General features: G+C 42.1%; 1 protein-coding gene across 6 annotated transcripts in view; it reads right to left on the reverse strand.

Annotated features, from left to right (window-relative positions):
- The window catches only part of PCDH9 (protocadherin 9), a 931878-nt gene that overhangs the window by 203493 nt on the left and 709585 nt on the right, over positions 1 to 18800 (reverse strand). The window lies entirely within an intron of this gene.

Below are 18800 nucleotides of genomic sequence, written 5' to 3' on the forward strand. Positions count from 1 at the left end.
AAAGAGATTGCACTACAGTACTTATGTGAGGTCAATTAAAATACTATTTCTTTTATCATTTTTACAGTGCAAATATTTGTAATAAAAATAATATAAAGTGAACGCGGTACACTTTTTATTCTGTGTTTTAATAGACATCAATATATTTGAAAATGTAGAAAAACATACAAAAATATTTAACAAATTTCAATTGGTATTCTATTGTTTAAAAGTGTGATTAACCGTGATTAATTTTTTGAGTTAATCACATGAGTTAACCGCGATTATTTGATAGTCCTAGTAAAAATGAATTAATTTAGCAGGAGGGCTAGCTGAGCCAAAAGATGACTGGATATGCTTAGTGCATAGTTTTGCACAAAGAAGGTGCCCCACTTAGTGGAATCATCTGCTCTATGGGACATAAATAGTTATGATGTCAATGAGATATCCTTTAGCAGACTGAGGATAGTATAAGGATTTTCAACTGATTATTTTTAATTCTGCACTATGCTTAAACTAAGAAGAAGAAAACATTCTGAACTTTAAATTCATGTATTTTACTGACATGAAAATACACTTCATTTTGTTATTTCATTAGTTATTTTTGTTATGGCATTATCTACTACTTTGGTATTGCATTTTTTCTGACCAGAGATAAGCTGTTTTTATTACAGGGTGTTCCATTTACAATTCATCTAAGAGAAAACCATTCAGTTTTGCTTCACAATCCCAAAACTTGGAATCAGAACTGATCACCTTTTAAAACAACAGGAGTTTCCCTCAGGATACAATAATATATAAATTGATAGAACAGTATATACAAACTAATTTCAGCGTTGGGAGACTTGCTTTCTATGTTTCACACATAGAGACACATACAAACATGGGCAATTCACTCTGATTTTATGAATGTGTCACCTGACACTGTGATTGGTGAGTGACGCGAGGCAGTGCTAAGTGAAAGCATCTAACACAAGTCGGGAATGACTGCAGCGTATCTCTAAAGATAGATGAGTTGGCAGGTAATGTTATAAATTACCATCAGGTGCCAGTCACAGAGGGTAGGAGTCTCATCCTGCATGACAGTCATCGATCCAATGCAGAACGAAGATGCAACCTTTGATGACATTCCTTGAGGATAAAAGGTTATGATTCACATATAGTTATGAATAATAAGGTCATGTTTTAATTAAAGTAGCATCTCCATGGACTATTAGGGCAGGGAAAATGTACAAATTAGTAGGACTGTTACAACAATTGTTGCTGGGATAAGAGCCTAGTGCTGAGGATGATAATACAGTGCAGCAGTACAATTATATTTATGAGACAAATATCCCACCTTATTAAAGTGATCAGAACTATTCACTCACAAAACTAAAATTAAAAAAATAAAGGTTAAGGTTGCGATCCAAACTAGTAAAGCAAGGAAATTCATTGCTACATGCAAACTATATTATGCATCATGCATTCTCCAATACCTATGGACATTAATTTCAGAATATTTGATTTGAGAACCATTTCTCAAAAATATTAAGGACTCAAACCAAAATTAACCTTGAGACTGAAAAGCCATGAAAGTTTTGTGGGTCTTCTGTGTTCAGCAGTTGAAGAGGCCTTTTTCCTAAGAAAAAAAATAAATGCTTTTCCAGTGCCCACAGAATGCTTGACTGAGTATCCTAAACAGGGATACTTTGAGTCAAATAATGAATACATGTATTTTCAAAAAGTTAGTTAATGAAAATTAATCAAAACTTGTAACAAATATTTCTCACAAACACTTATGGCCTTCATCCAGCAAAGTGTAAGCATGTGCGTAACTTCAAGCACATGAGCCGTCTCATTAATTTCAGTGGGACTGTATGCGCTCAAAGGTAAACACATGAATAAGGACTTTGCTAAATCAGGGCCTTCATTACCAGCTCTTTTCAAAAGAACGTGATGTGGGGCATCATTCAGAGTATGATCAGGAAACACCAAACCACAATGCAAGGTAGTGTTCTTCCTTGAAGAACCAGACATCAGCCAGGCAGTGGAGAATTCTGCTGGCTAACAGGTTTTCTTCTGAGTAAGCTGATTTTCTGTGGTACTCAGGGGAAAGCAACTGAGACTACTTTTTGATATTTACCTCCCCTCGCACTGCTAAATTAGAGACCAACACCAGAATTAACCTGTCAGTCAACAATGAACATTAAAAGACCCAAGAATATCTAAAAGATTTAATAGCAAATGACATAAAAATACCATTGGCAAAATATGCACGCTGTCAGCATGGCAAACTTATATATTTATATTTCATCAAACAGCAAAAGACAGGACACCAAGCCTGTCCTTCTCCCCACCCGCAGCCACTCCAGTCTCTAGTGGCTTCAATCCAAGCTAAATGTTCATGTTGCAATTACTCGGCTGCCAGATGTTAAGTGAAATATAGAATACATAGTAAGTACAATAAATACTTAATAGCTTTAAAAACAATTTCCATCATAATGTCACCAGTTGCTTGTCAGAATTAAAACAAAATTAAAATGTTTAGCACTCAATCTAGCAGAAAACAGCCACACTGGAAAGTTGTGGATTCTGACTCCACAGGAGGCCACCCATAGAAACTCATTTAAAAAAAAAATCAAAACCGAAACAGCTCTCAGGTTGAAAATTGTAGAGCCGATTGGGAGGTGGAGAGATTATGCAAATGAGCTGTCCACCTCCCAGGGTGTACAACACCAAATACTCATTTTCTTTACACTTCACATCACCTACAGACATGAAGCAAAGGAGAGCTACTACAAACATATTAACACTTCCAGCATGGCTGTAGGGCTATCTGGGCAACTAAATATAATCAGGGTCTGCATGAGTTTTCCCTTGACATCTGGTGACAAACTGGGGGAACAGACCTCAGGAGCAGACCGTATTTGCATAGATACACCTACTCTGCCTTGGTGTTCAGCAAAACAGGGCTGCTTTGCCAAAGTGATCCATTTTGGGTTACTTGGGGTTGCAATTCACTTTAACACTGAATGCAGGGATAATGAAATATTGTTTTTCTTATTGTATGAGTAGCAGAACTGTACTTGGTTTGCCCTGACTGATGGGGTCACCCTAAACTGAACCTCTCTTGCTAAACAGGGAATAGGGATGTCAAATCCTAGTGAAAGTTAGATGGCATGGGGACAGATGTTCCTACCTGGTGGTGTGGATTTTGCTTAAAGAGTGCTAGAGACATCATTTGACCATCCTCTCTCCAGTGCTGTTGATAAGAATCAATTATGAGCCCTTCTTTCTGTTCCGTGATTGCTAGAGCTGAAATCTGTGATTGGTGAGGTTTAGGGGCTAAACCTTATATCTCATGTGGGGACAGTGTGCAGTGAAAAACAATGCAGAGACTGCACTAGCCATGAGGTTCCCTACTACCCAGTGAAATCACTAAGATCTGGGCTAAGTGGTGGAACCTCAGAACATGGCATTGCAGGATCAGCAGCGACAGCAAACAGCAGCAGAGATAGCTGCAGAGGTAGCAGTGAGCAACAAGCGGGGGCAGAGGTAGTGGCAGCAGGAGAAGCAGTGCTCACCCCCACACCCCTTTTCAAGGGTTGCAGGTGAACCCACTTGAATGCATCTCTGAACTCTGGGTCTTTGCTGATCAAGGGCAATCTCCTGTGAGTGGAGTGCAGCAAAAGGAAAGGGGAGTGGTGTGTTACAGGAACATTCATTATTCAGACTTCCAAAGCACAAGGTGGGAAACTGAGGCAAAGAACACTGCCCAACATCCTGTGGGCTGGGCGTTTGCTTATGATTACATACTTTTAAATTGTAATTGTGGTGTTTTCCCAAATTAATGCTGGGTTCCTGTTCCCTTTTAATACAAGTTCTCTTGTTATACTCAGTGCTTGTGAGTGGCAAAGTATTACCTCTTACAGGCACCCAGGGGAGGTGTTTAGTTTTACCAGATTACTGGGTGGGGGCTCAAGCTAGTTCTGTTTTGTAGTGTTAAGACAAACCCCTAGATATTGAACCTGGCCCTTGTTGCTGCCAACACCACCTGGCAGATGGGTTACATACATAAATGAGAATTTGGCCTTGTGGATTGCAAAAGGCAGGCAGCAACTTTGTATGAGGGTTCTACTTTTGAACTGGATCCAGAACATCCAGCTTTAAAGCTAGGATGGAGATGCTATCAACTTGTATGTATGGCCTCCTCTTTAGTCACAATCCACATCTTCCCAAAACAGATATTTTCTGCTGAATAGAGTCTTACCATTTTACAGCTTGCTCATTATGACAAGCAACCAGTGACATTCCGATAGAAAAATGAAAATCTATTAAGTACTTACTTCATATATTGTATATATTGCAGCTAACAGGAGACAGCAGTTGTGATTGCAAAATTAACACACAGTCTGGATTGAGGCCACTTGAGAAGGCTACGTGACATGTTCAAAAGTGTACACTATGAGCTAACCTTTGAGGTCACTATTTGCTTCCTATAATTTTGCACTCAACCCAATTTCATAACATCAGATGCATGTGCAAGTAAAAACACATTTAGCAAAATACATTATTGATCTTTTTTCCTTCCAGATTTAGTGTGTGTGTATGGGGGGAGGAGGGGGATAGATCTCTTATTTAAAATAAAAAGATTTCTGGTAGGCATTAAGACATATCATGGGTATAGACAAGCATATGCCATGATGTAGATTTTTGTATTTCCTGGGGGAAATGTTGTTTTTCATCAAGACTTTTTATTAACATGCTGCGTGATAGCTATATCTATGTACACCTGCTGGGTTAGTGATCATATTCTATGTAACTGCATGTCTACCTTGGGGAATTTGGGGACTGCAGATGGGAATACAAAACATCAGTATGTACACATTGCTAGCGATGGCCCCAAGGCATATACTGACAAAAGAATGGAAATACAATTTTAAAAATATGAGACTCAGTTTGTTTGTGCGTTATTTTTGAGAGTTTCATTCTGGCTTCACTATGGAATAAATGTATTTCACAAACAGCTCAGCTGAGTTCAGTTTTCAAGGAACGTGTGTCCTTACCCTACTCTGCATGTATTTCTTTTCATGTACCTTCTTCCAAGGTACTTTGATTCCTCAATAACACTAAATTCCCAAGTAATTTTCTTGAACTTCAGAGTAATAATGACCTACTTACCCTGTAATTGGACACTCTCCCAGTAGGTGCTGGGAGGGCATCCAAGTTCAACAGAGGGAAGAGAACAATGAAAATGTAGAGGATACAGGATGATCCCTATTGTCTGGCATAAAGACTGCAGTTCTAAACAGTGCCAACTGTGAAGTCCATCTTTTTTCCTTTCTCTTATAATAAGGCATTGTTGCTGTCTCTCATTGTGCTTGTGTGCCCACGTGCACTCTCTCTCTCTCTCTCTTTGTTTCTATTTGGCAAAACAATAAAAATCCAACTATTCCACTAAAAATACTTTAAATACGAGAAGAATTCCATATTTCCAACTTACCAAAGCCTGAACAGATACTACTAGTTTTACAGAAGCTCTTCTGGTTTATTTTTATGCCAGTTCAGATTGATCATTTCACCACAGAACCATCTCTACTTGTGGGAGAAAATGGATCACTAAAAAGTATCAGGGCCCAACTGCGCTTGCATTGAAGTAAATGGGAATTGTGGTACTGATTCCCATGTGACTGAGAGGAATGACAGTCGAGTTCAATGTATGGATGATTTTTCCAAGTAGGCAATTTTTAGTAACATTAGTAGTTTTATTATTAATAATTATAGTCACTAATTTCTTGGCCTAAAATGAATGTTCTATACTTAGAAGGATATGTCAGCATTTCATGAGTGAAGGCTTGCAAACTGAGTATCTTATTATGTGTGAATATCATAAACACCAAGCTAAATGTATCATATACATTAGTTTACCTTTCATCAATAAAATGAAAGCTTCTGAAACAGTGTATATTTATCTGAAAGACACGTAACTAGGATTTGATTCTCAAATGCCACATGGCTAGGGTTGCCAGATGTCTGGTTTTCGACTGGAAAGTTCGATAGAAAAGGACACCTGACAGTGTCTGGTCAGAAACACTGACCGGACACCAAAAGTCTGGTTGCCACCTGCAGTAGCAGGGGCGATGCAGGAGGCAGGGGGAGGCATGCGGGGGTAAGCACCCCCTAAGGTAGGCCCACAAGGAGAGAGGGGCTCTGTCCTTTCCCACTGCCACCTCCCACAGCCAGATTCTCTCTTCTCACAGGCGGCCACCACCCTGGCTGGGTGGCTGGAGGGATCTTATGCCGACCCAGACTGGAGCGGCTGGTTTGAGAAGTGGGTGGTCCCACCCCTTCGTCTCCCCACCTGGGCCTGGCTGGCAGGGTCAGAGGCTGAGTGAGCCGGAAATGTGCTGGGGAGCGGTGGCACAACCCACTTCTCCTGCTGGCTGCTCTGCTCTGGGTCGGCATGGGAGCCTAGCTGCCTAGCATGGTGGCTGGGATGCCTCAGAGAGAGACTTGCTGTGGGAGGCAGTGGCAGCAGGCTGCCCTCTGCCCGGGCCCAGCTGCCAGGGACAGGGGCTGAATGTTCCAGGGGGCAAGCGTAGAGGGAGGAGAGAGTCTTCCCTCCCTCCCCCCCCTGCAGGTAACTGATGAGGTGGGGAGAGTGCAGCAGTCCCTGGTCTGGGCACGGGGGCGGGAGGGGAAGGAGTGAGCAGAGGTCGGGGTCTTGGGAGAGGGGGGATAGTGGGCATCAAGGGAAAGGGGTTGGAGCAGGAGTGTCCAGGTTCCACAAACTGGAAAGTTGGCAATCCTACACGTGGCAGAAACTCAAGAAGTGACTTGCAGGGAATTCAGCAAGGCAAATGATCAGGAGATGGAATGACATCAGATTTAAATGTTCTTTCCCCATACTCCAGCCAAATCACAAGAACTCACAGATATGTAGCTAAAATTGAAAGAGGAAAGGTAGAAAAAGAGTTAAAAACAGAAGAAATACAGCTGAATAGCAAATACTTTGCAATTTGAACTCAAAGGAAGCTTGAAAGCCATATTCCTGGAGTGCAGAGAGAGCACTTGAAATATGTTTGTTGTCGACACCGATAATACTACTGGTTTAGTACTTAATCTGGCTAAAATAATAATAAAGGCTATCAGAATATTGGAAAATTACAATGCAATAGCATAGCCCCAATAAATGCTAACATTAATGACAACTTCCTGATGGCAAAAACAATGGTTAAAGTTATAGGATTTGGTACTCCTAGTTATCACTGATCCTTAGCACCTGAGAAAATGTAAAAATGTAATACAGACCAAAAGTCTACTATATAAAAGTATATTAACTGATTCCAAAATTATATTCCTTACCAGCGTTCTCACTGCAGTTTATCCCTGCAGTCCATATTTCAAGGATACATTACTAATATTTTAATATCTTCACTTCAATGCTAATAAGATGCACTCTTCAGTTGAGTCTATAATTACCATGCTGTGGGGTCCCTCCTCTCTCCTACTCCGTAGACATAGATGATCTACTTTGTTTTCCTCATTGAGACACTCACCCTTCATAGAACACAATCTTAATACATTTATTAGCATGAAACTTGATTTTTAAAAGTATAAAATTGACCAGTGGGATTCAGTGAGAAATATCAAAAGGCATTATAGATAGTATTCATCATCATGTTTAAAGGCCCATCTAGATATAATATATTCAGCTTTATGCTATAGTTAAAACAAACTATACTGAATCCTTTTTTTAAAATAAAAACTATTATATGCTGAAGATTATCTAGTCCCAGGGTTATTAAGGGATATTAAAATTAATATATGCATTATTCACCAGCTCTGTTCTCTATTTTCCTTTTGGATTACATTTCCGCCCCAATTATGCAACATGCCAGAGATAGTGGGCTGGCACTATTGTACGCATATAGGATATTAATCAGGGATACACCTGATTTAGGTTCAGAGATCTCTTATCCCTGTGTGATCCATTAAGCAGTGACTTTGTTACTACTAATTCCAAATCTCCTGTTCTCTAACTGACAATTTCACAGATCTTGACTTAAAATGCTGACACAAATCCTGCATTCTTTACTCAAGCCAAGCTTCCCATTGACTTCAGTTAGAGGTTTGCTTTTGTAGAGAACAAACCCCATATGTTCCCTTCCTAAGCAAATTAGGTCCTGATAAAGCAAAGTATTTAAGCCTGTGCATAGCTTTAAGTGTTCAGGTACCCCCATTAACATCAGGAAGTCTTCTTGTATGCTTTAAGTTATGCATGAGCTTCAGAGCTTTGCTGAGTTTTGAAAGCAAAATCCAAGTATTTTCCACTCTCATACATGGTAGAACAGAGAGAAATGTCTTTTCCCATATATATTGGTCTAGTTAGCCTTTCCCACATATTTTGTTCCCTTTCACCCCATGCAGTAGCCAGGCATAAGACCATGAGGAAGAAATTCAACATTTCGTCTACTGTTTTTTTTTTAAAGTACTTATCTTCCCTTTTTAAATGCTGTTCCTGGTTCTTACTATTCCATGTCTCCATTTCATCTCTGAGCTAAATTCAGAAAGCCATTTTGTTTCATTTATTCGTAATCTTAAAGAAGAAACTGTGAATCTCTCTGCTTGGAAAATGTTATAGACACATGTAGATTACATACTCATACATATAGACAAGTACACTTTCTATCAAATAAAGTTATGCTAGCAGGGAATGAGTGGGATTCTGCATCTTATGAGATTCACAAAAAGAAAAGGAGGACTTGTGGTACCTTAGAGACTAACAAATTTATATGAGCATAAGCTTTCGTGAGCTCACAAAAGCTTATGCTCAAATAAATTTATTAGTCTCTAAGGTGCCACAAGTCCTCCTTTTCTTTTTGTGGATACAGACTAACACGGCTGCTACTCTGAAACCTGTCATTATAAGATTCAGGCAGAGATGAATTTCTAAACCTACATAACTTACAAATTGATTAAGTCTACTCACAAAGTGAATCATCTTTTCATACTTTCCGATAAAATTGCTCATTTTGAAAAACTGACAATTTATTACTATAATTTTATTAAACACTAATTTAATTTAGGTAAATAGATATTCTCTCTTTGTTAGGGCATGCTAGATCATTGATATTTCTGGAGAGACACAACATTATTGTGACAATGTTCTGACATTGCAGTATTGATGTTGTGACACTGCATTGTTAGGTCTCAATATCATCTTTTGGGAAGGCTACATCATAAGGAAAACATTACAAAGCCATGCCAGGGCATAACATTGCAATCTCTGATGCACCTCTACTTGAATTGCCTCATCTGCCTTCAGGGAAAGCTGATGGCAGAAAGGATTTATCTCCCTGCCATCCTACCATTTTCAGGATCCTGGGAGAGATGAGTAAGGGACCCCAGAGACCCACAGCATGTTCCTTTGACTGGCACTCTGCTCATTCTGTGTGACAGTAAGGAGAATGAGAAACTCTGATCTGGGGACTCCATCAGAATGGAAAATAGAATCTTCAAGAAACATGGATGACTCTAGACTATAGGTTGGATATCACTAGTTTTAATCATTAAAAGAAGGGAGTCATATACTGAAATTTTTGGAAAACATGAGCAATGCATTCACCTGAATTATTAGGCAGTGCTTCTAGCTATGATTTTACATATGTTCCTTGTTATGATTATATTGATTATTAAGTCAACAGAAAGCCATCACAAGGGACTGCAGATCTCTGTACCACTGCTCTGTAATATTAAAATGTCATTACTGAATCACCAACTTTTTGCCCTGCTGCAATATTATTCTCTGTTGATTGCCTGCCTGAATTGAAATTTGAAACTGTCACCCACAGACTAGCAGAAGTGATTCAGCTTCACTTATAAGGGAAGTGAAATTAAATATTCATTCAAAGGCTGCATTTCAAATTCAAACTGACTGAAGCTCTTAAGGCAAAATGTATTTAAATTGCAGCAGATTTTTTTCATTTTTAAAAATTCAGGATGTCTATTTATCGGGGCTGGACAAACAGTCAAATAACCATTTATTCTGAACTTTAGCAGAATAAATTATTTCCCCCCTATTTTCCAAGTAGCTCATTATTGGCTCAGCCAACTTAACTACTGTTTCCAGACTGATCATATTTTTACTGATGGGCACTGCAGTCCTGCACCCAACAACTGGTAGGTGCTGTGATGCTGTGGCAAGAAATATGATACAAGAACTTAGGGCTAGACTGCAACTCTTAATCATGTAGTAGTTCCCATTTAGCTTAATGGGACTATTTACATGAGTAACTGCTTACAGCTGTTAGTCAGAGGTTCACAATCTGGCCCTTAGGAGCAGCAATTTCTGATACAGCAAAAATATCAATTCTCTCTTACTCTCTTACTTCAAGAAAAAACAGTCAGATGCCCATAAAAAAGAGACCTAAAGTGGAGATCTAAGGCTAAGTTTTCTTCTGTACTAGCCTCTACTTGGCATGGGAGGGAGCTGGAGGCCTTTGTGTCAGGAAGCTGACACCGTTTAATATACCTACTGGACTGCTGTAAATTGCACCATTAATACAGAATGCTTAACCAGCACCACCCTACAATGCCCCTAACACATCCATACTGCGAGGAGTAGGGGGTCCTGGGCCCAGGTAGCTTATTATTTCCCACCAATGCAGAAATTCTTTGCTGGGTATTTGCAGCCAGTTTATAGCCGTAACCAGGTAGAGAATCCAGGCCCGTAGTCTTGAGTGTGGCTTCATTTACAGTTTGCTCAAAGAGAGAAGCACACGAGCTTTGTTGAGCATTGGTTAGCATTGTTCTTAAACTATCCCCTTCTATTACCACCATTGTTGCTCCTTCAGTGGGAGCGCTAGTATAGATAGAGCTCAGTCATTTTAGGCATCATATCACTTAATCCTACCCAGAGCAGATCATAAGAACGTGAGTGCCCACACCTTACCTACATTACTCTTCTCATTGCTACCACTTGTGAACCCAGTGGTAGTGAAACAGTGAGAGATTTTTATAACATTGCTAGTGTAGACAAGGCCAGAGAAAACAACAATGGAAATGCAGATGATGGGAAATAACAAAACCCAGCCTTCTGTTAACAGAACAATAAAGGGAAAATATACATTTCTTCAGAGGCTGCTCAAGACAATCTGCCACATTACACAAAACTTTACTGTGCTACCTCACTCCTCATAGGCCTAGGGCAGCAGATTGGGCTGAGGCAGAGGGGCAGCCAAAAAATCTGCCCCACTCCCAGGCAGTTGCCTAGTTTGCCAATAGTTAAAGCAGCCCCTGAATTTCCTGATGCTCCCATTAAATTCAATGGGATTTCCTCCTGAAGGTCAAAACAGCAGATTGGACTTCTACATAGAGTGCTTCCGCCGATGTGCACGGGCTGAAATTGTGGAAAAGCACCATCACTTGCCCCATAAACTCAGCCGTGCAGAACACAATGCCATCCACAGCCTCAGAAACAACTCTGACACCATAATCAAAAAGGCTGACAAAGGAGGTGCTGTCGTCATCATGAGTAGGTCGGAATATGAATAAGAGGATACTAGGCAACTCTCCAACACCACTTTCTATAAGCCATTACCCTCTGATCCCACTGAGAGTTACCAAAAGAAACTACAGCATTTGCTCAAGAAATTCCCTGAAAAAGCACAAGAACAAATCCGCACAGACACACCCCTAGAACCCTGACCTGGGGTATTCTATCTGCTACCCAAGATCCATAAAGCTGGAAATCCTGGATGCCCCATCATTTCAGGCATTGGCACCTGACAACAGGATTGTCTGGCTATGTAGACTCCCTCCTCAGGCCCTTCGTTACCCAGCTATCTTCGAGACACCACTGACTTCCTGAGGAAACTACAATCCATTTGTGATCTTCCTAAAAACACCATCCTAGCCACTATGGATGTAGAAGCCCTCTACACCTACATTCCACACAAAGATGGACTACAAGCCGTCAGGAACAGTATCCCCGATACTGTCACGGCTAACCTGGTGGCTAAACTTTGTGACTTTGTCCTCACCCATAACTATTTCACATTTGGGGACAATGTATACCTTCCAATCAGCGGCACTGCGATGGGTACCCGCATGGCCTCACAGTATGCCAACATTTTTATGGCTGACTTAGAATAACGCTTCCTCAGCTCTCGTCTCCTAATGCCTCTACTCTACTTGCGCTACACTGATGACATCTTCATCATCTGGACCCATGGAAAAGAAGCCCTTGAGGAATTCCACCATCATTTCAACAATTTCCATCCCACCATCAACCTCAGCCTGGACCAGTCCACACAAGAGATCCAATTCCTGGACATTACGGTGCTAATACGTGATGTTCACATAAACACCACCCTATATCGGAAACCTACTGACCGCTATTCCTACCTACATGCTTCTAGCTTTCATCCAGATCATACCACACGATCCATTGTCTACAGCCAAGCTCTACGATATAACCACATTTGCTCCAACCCCTCAGACAGAGACAAACACCTACAAGATCTCTATCATGCATTCTTACAACTACAATACCCACCTGCTGAAATGAAGAAACAGACTGACAGAGCCAGAAGAGTACCTACTACAGGACAGGCTCAACAAAGAAAATAACAGAACGCCACTAGCCATCACCTTCAGCCCCCAACTAAAACCTCTCCAACGCATCATCAAGGATCTACAACCTATCCTGAAGGATGACCCATCACTCTCACAGATCTTGGGAGACAGGTCAGTCCTTGCTTACAGACAGCCCCCCAACCTGAAGCAAACACTCACCAGCAACCACACACCACACAACAGAACCACTAACCCAGGAACCTATCCTTGCAACAAAGCCTGTTGCCAACTCTGTCCACATATCTATTCAGGGGAGACCAGGAGAGGGCCTAATCACATCAGCCACACTATCAGAGGCTCGTTCACCTGTGCATCTACCAATGTGATATATGCCATCATGTGCCAGCAATGCCCCTCTGCCATGTACATTGGTCAAACTGGACAGTCGCTACATAAAAGTATAAATGGACACAAATCAGACGTCAAGAATTATAACATTCAAAAACCAGTCAGAGAACACTTAAATCTCTCCGGTCACTCGATTACAGACCTGAGTGTGGCTATCCTTCAACAAAAAAACTTCAAAAACAGACTCCAACGAGAGACTGCTGAATTGGAATTAATTTGCAAACTGGATACAATTAACTTAGGCTTGAATAGAGACTGGGAATGGATGAGTCATTACACAAAGTAAATCTATTTCCCCATGTTATTTCTCCCCACCCCCACCGCTCCCCCCACTGTTCCTCAGATGTTCTTGTTAACTGCTGGAAATAGCCTACCTTGCTTGTCACCATGAAAGGTTTTCCTCCTTTCCCCCCCTGCTGCTGGTGATGGCTCATCTGAAGTGATCACTCTCCTTAAAGTGTGTATGATAAAACCCAGTGTTTCATGTTCTCTGTGTGTGTATATAAATCTCCCCACTGTATTTTCCACCGAATGCATCCGATGAAGTGAGCTGTAGCTCACGAAAGCTTATACTCAAATAAATTTGTTAGTCTCTAACGTGCCACAAGTACTCCTTTTCTTAATGGGAAACAAGGGGCTCCGCTCCTATATGAACTAAATAATATCCACAAAAATACAGTGATGGCTGTGGTGAATGGTTGCTACCACTACTGAGAATTGGTCCCGTTACCGCTAAGTAAATCCTAGGTCTCAATTTAAAAAAAAAATCAGCCTACAGCTGAGTGGACTCTCAGATGGGGATTCTGGCTCACAGGTCAGGGATTTCCAGGAATGAGAGGTTTATCATATCAGGCACTTTCATTCTGTGTTGCTCAACTAAGCAGATCTGATTATTCACAAAAATTTGGTGTGAAAATCTTGACATTTAACCTGTCTTGCAGAAAGGGTAGTGCCCGGTTTTTATTGTAGGAAGTCAGTATAATTCAAAGGAACTCTCTTTTGCAAGATATCCTGGGCTACATAGGTGAGATTTCAAGACACCAAGACTAGAGAGTCAATTCCTAAAACACAAAACATCACAGTTCAGGCTTCCTCTCTGTTTAGGGAAGTTCCAACTCCCTTGAATTTCTAGATCTGATTTGTCTTCATTCCACGTTCTCTATTCAAGCTTCATTTTTCTTGGACATTAAAATGCTAGAGAGCTCTCAATGTAAAGTTAGGACATTCATGCTTATCTTCTTTTTTGTAACAGTATTCCTCTCCCTACGCTTCCCTTCCACATGAAAGCATAGGTCTTGACCTAACACTTTTCTTCTGAATGTACAGTACTGTGTAGTATAGTTACTTATATATTAAATTTGGCTTGTGCTTAAGCAAATGTCATATCCCAATTACAAAAGAAAGAACTCAAGGTATCAACTGCAGAACACACATATTTTTCTCTGTTTCTTTTTGATGAACAGCACAGCAAGATATATTTAATTATTGTTTAATCATGTTTACCAAAAGTACAGACAAAAACTATCATCTGCCAAGAATACATCCTGGGAAAGATATATTAATACATGCAGTAAACATGGAGAATGCAATTGTAAAACTTGTCAATCTTTACAGAGCCCCTTTATTCATTAATTCCTCTTAATGACAAGAACAAGGCAATTGTTGTTGGTTTCTCATGGATCAAAATGCCTATTTCAAAAACTGAAAATCAGCTTAAGAGGAAAAAGTTACGAACAATGTGATCTAATTCCTTTATTCCTCGGGGATAATTGTGGAATATGGATGGAAAGGAAAGAAAAATGGAAAGATGGAAGAAAGCTAGTGTGGCACTCAGTGCTATATGTTCACTGATAAACGGGATAACACAAAACTCAATTCTTCATATGAAATCTACCACTTATAACTCATTTTCATTGTGAAACACATTTTTATTATTTTTTATAATGAAAGTGACACAAATCCTACAATCCTGAAGCCTCATATATTCTGTCTGCATAATGGCTAAACACTGCATATAGGTCCTCAAATCATAACTTCCCTTCAGTTACAAGTGTTTATTTAAGTCATTGCCGAAATCCTGCAGACCATCAACCTTCAAGGCAGGTTTGCATAAGGGATAAAATTAATTCTCTCATTGTGGGTTTCAACCCAAAATGTCAAAGTGATAGGAACTCTGCAGCTGAATTATCCATTTAGTATGCTGCCATTACAATTCCGCCCAATTACCTTGAAAAGTTTCAGCACGTGATCAAAACCTTTCCATGGCAAGGGGAAAAACCCAAGAATTACAACAGAAGGATATGCAAAAAGAAAAGGAGTACTTGTGGCACCACAGAGACTAACAAATTTATTTGAGCATAAGCTTTCATGAGCTACAGCTCACTTCATCGGATGCCGATGAAATGAGCTGTAGCTCACAAAAGCTTATGCTCAAATAAATTTGTTAGTCTCTAAGGTGCCACAAGTACTCCTTTTCTTTTTGTGAATTCAGACTAACATGGCTGCTACTCTGAAACAGAAGGATAAAATTTCCATCCCACCATCAACCTCAGCCTGAACCAGTCCACACAAGAGATCCACTTCCTGGACACTACAGTGCTGATAAGCGATGGTCAAATAAACACCACCCTATACCAGAAACCTACTGACCGCTATACTTCCTGTGACAGGGTCGGGCCAGATGGCTATAGGAGAGTAATAGAAGGCAGATATTTTAGCCCCAGGCTAAGTAGGTCTCTTTTCCCTGGGTAAGGTAACAGGGAAGGGTCCAGAACAATCAGGATCCTTCTGGAGACAATTAAGACAGGCTGATTAGAACACCTGCAGCCAATCAAGAAGCTTCTGGAATCAATTAAGGAAGGCTAATTAAGGCATCTGGGTTTTAAAAAGGAGCTCACTTCAGTTTATGGTGTGCATGTGAGGAGCTGGGAGCAAGAGGCACTAGGAGCTGAGAGTGAGAACGCGGACTGTTGGAGGACTGAGATGTACAAGCATTATCGGACACCAGGAGGAAGGTCCTATTGTGAGGATAAAGAAGGTGTTGGGAGGAGGCCAAGGGGAAGTAGCCCAGGGAGTTGTAGCTGTCGCACAGCTGTTCCAGGAGGCACTCTAGACAGCTGCATTCCACAGGGCCCTGGGCTGGAACCCGGAGTAGAGGGTGGGCCTGGGTTCCCCCCAAATCCTCCCAACTCCTGGTCAGATACTAGAAGTTCTGGTCATTGACTGGTACATGAGAGGAGTACGCCATACCTTCGCGCCTGGGTATGCCAGAACGAACCCTCCACCTACGACGAGGTTGTTGCGCTGGTAGAAAGGCGAAGGATGGCGAGGGAGCTGACCCGACCAATTAAGGAAGAAGCACCCAGGGTGAAACTAGCAGCATCAAGCCCTAGAGCTTGGGTAACTGGGCCACCAGGAGAGCCCAGGTGGAAAAAGAGAGGGTCTGAAGGCCCACCAGAAGCCACAGAGAGTCGGAGCACTGAGGGGGAAGAGGATTGTGATGTTAGACTACCCAAACCAAGAGACCAGGGTATGCCTAGGGCTCCATACAGATGTTACGCCTGCGGGGAGTGGGGACACATAGCTGCACAGTGTCCCAATGCCGAGGAGCAGTGTAACCTGGGGAACTGGGCAGACCCATGCTCCCTAATCCACCTTATGCGGGGTGTCACTAACCCTACATATGTACACTAGACCAGTGGAGCTAAATAGGGTAGAGACCACAGCATTGGTTGATTCGGGGAGTGCTATCACGCTTGTCTCGGGGAAGCTCGTGAAGCATAGTCAGCTGCTATGGGCTAAGCGTACGGGGATAACATGTGTCCATGGGACAGTTGGTTACTACCCCACCATCCCAGTAAAAATCGAGATTCAGGGGAACACTACTGACATAGCAGCAGGAGTAGTCCCTAAACTCCCTACCCAGTGCTCATAGGAAGGGACTTCCCAGGGTTTTGAGACTTACTCCTGGTAGAGGAATTGGAGAAAGGGGGAAACCCTGAAAGGAGTGAGGCATCCACTGTAGACTGTCAACCCCCAACCTTCTCTGAAATATCCCCAGATTTGTTCTCCACTTCCAGACAGCGTAGAAAGACGAAAAGAGAAAGAAGGGCCCCGAAGGCCTTGGGAACCCAAATATTGGCCCAAAGTCAGAGGGTCACTCTCGTAAATAGGCAGACCCGAGCAGCTGAAAATGAGGCCACCCAGGAGGGAGAAGCACACAAGTCTGACCCACACCCTAACGCCTCTGAACCATTAGAGGCAACAGAGACTGGCCCCCTAGATCTCGGGCAGATTAGCCCCGGGAGAGGAAATTTTGGACGGGACCAGGCTGAAGACCCAAGGTATGACAACTTAGGAAGGAGGTGATTGAAATAGATGGGGTCTCCATGGAAGAGAAAACCCAGGGACCAGGACCCTACTTCATAATGAAGAAGAATCTCTTATACCAGGTTGCACCAGTACAGGGGCAGAAGGTACAGCAGATCCTAGTACCTCTAAAACACCAGAATGCTGTATTAACTCTGGCTAATAGTCATCTTTTTGGGGGGCATTTGGGTGTAGAGAAGACCCTGGCATGGGTCCTGCGACGATTCTTCTGGCCTGGAGTACATGAAAAAGTGCGGAGGTACTGTGCGTCCTGCCCGGAGTGTCAGCTGCAAAGTCCCCGTCCCCACTTGAGGGCACCTTTAGTATCCCTTCCCATCACAGAGGTCCCCTTCAAGGAAATAGCCATGGATCTAGTGGGATCCCTGCAGAAGACAGCCCGGGGCCACCAATATACACTTGTCATTCTGGATTATGCTACTCGCTACCCAGAAGCGTCCCCCTGCGGAACACGGCCTCTAAAAAGATAGCTAAAGAGTTGGTGGGGATCTTTGCCTGAGTGGGGTTACCAAAGGAGATATTAACAGATCAAGGTACCCCATTTATGTCGAAACTAATGAAGGACCTCTGTACGCTGGTCCATATACATACTCTGAGAACTTTAGTCTATCATCTGCAGACCAATGGGCTGGTAGAAAGGTTTAACCGAACCTCAAGGCAATGAAAAGGAAAGTGGTAAGTCGAGACGGGAAGGATTGGAATACCCTACTACCCTACTTTATGTTTGCAATCGGGGAGGTACCTCAGGCCTCAACTGGGTTTTCCCCCCTTTGAATTATTATATGGACACCACCTCTGTGGCATACTAGAAATTGCAAAAGAAATCTGGGAACAGGAATGTAATGAGGGAAGAAATATAATTGGCCAAGTGTTGTAAATGCGAGAACGGCTGACCCGGGTCACCCCTATTGTACGGGAACATTTGGAAAAGGTGCAGGAGGCCCAGGAAACCTGTTACAATCGCCAGGCAAAAGTCCAACAGTTCCAACGAGGGGATTGGGTGATGGTGTTGGTACCCACAGCAGAAAGCAAGCTTTTGGCCCAATGGCAGGGGCCCTATGAGGTGGTTGAACCCGTGGGGGAAATAACCTACAAGGTGCGGCAGCCAGGACACTGGAAACAAGAACAAATTATCACATTAACCTCTTAAAGCCTTGGCACCAATGAGAGGCGTGTGTAGTGGCCCAAGAGACCCCGATCCAGGGAAATAATATGTAGGAGCAGATCAGGATATCCACTGATCTGACACCAAACCAGCAGAAGGAGGTAACTAAGATGATCAACTGATACCAGGACGTGTTTTCAACCAAACCAGGCCGGACCACAAAAGCATATTACCACATTATCCTGGGGCAAAGGTAACTTTAAGGCCCTGTCGGGTCCCAGCGACAAAAAGGGAGGAGATCAAGGCAGAGGTAAAAAGGATGTTGGAGCTGGGAGTCATCGAAGAGTCCCACAGTCAGTGG

This window comes from Dermochelys coriacea, chromosome 1, assembly GCF_009764565.3.
Source record: "Dermochelys coriacea isolate rDerCor1 chromosome 1, rDerCor1.pri.v4, whole genome shotgun sequence".
Classification (NCBI taxonomy): Eukaryota; Metazoa; Chordata; order Testudines; family Dermochelyidae; genus Dermochelys; species Dermochelys coriacea.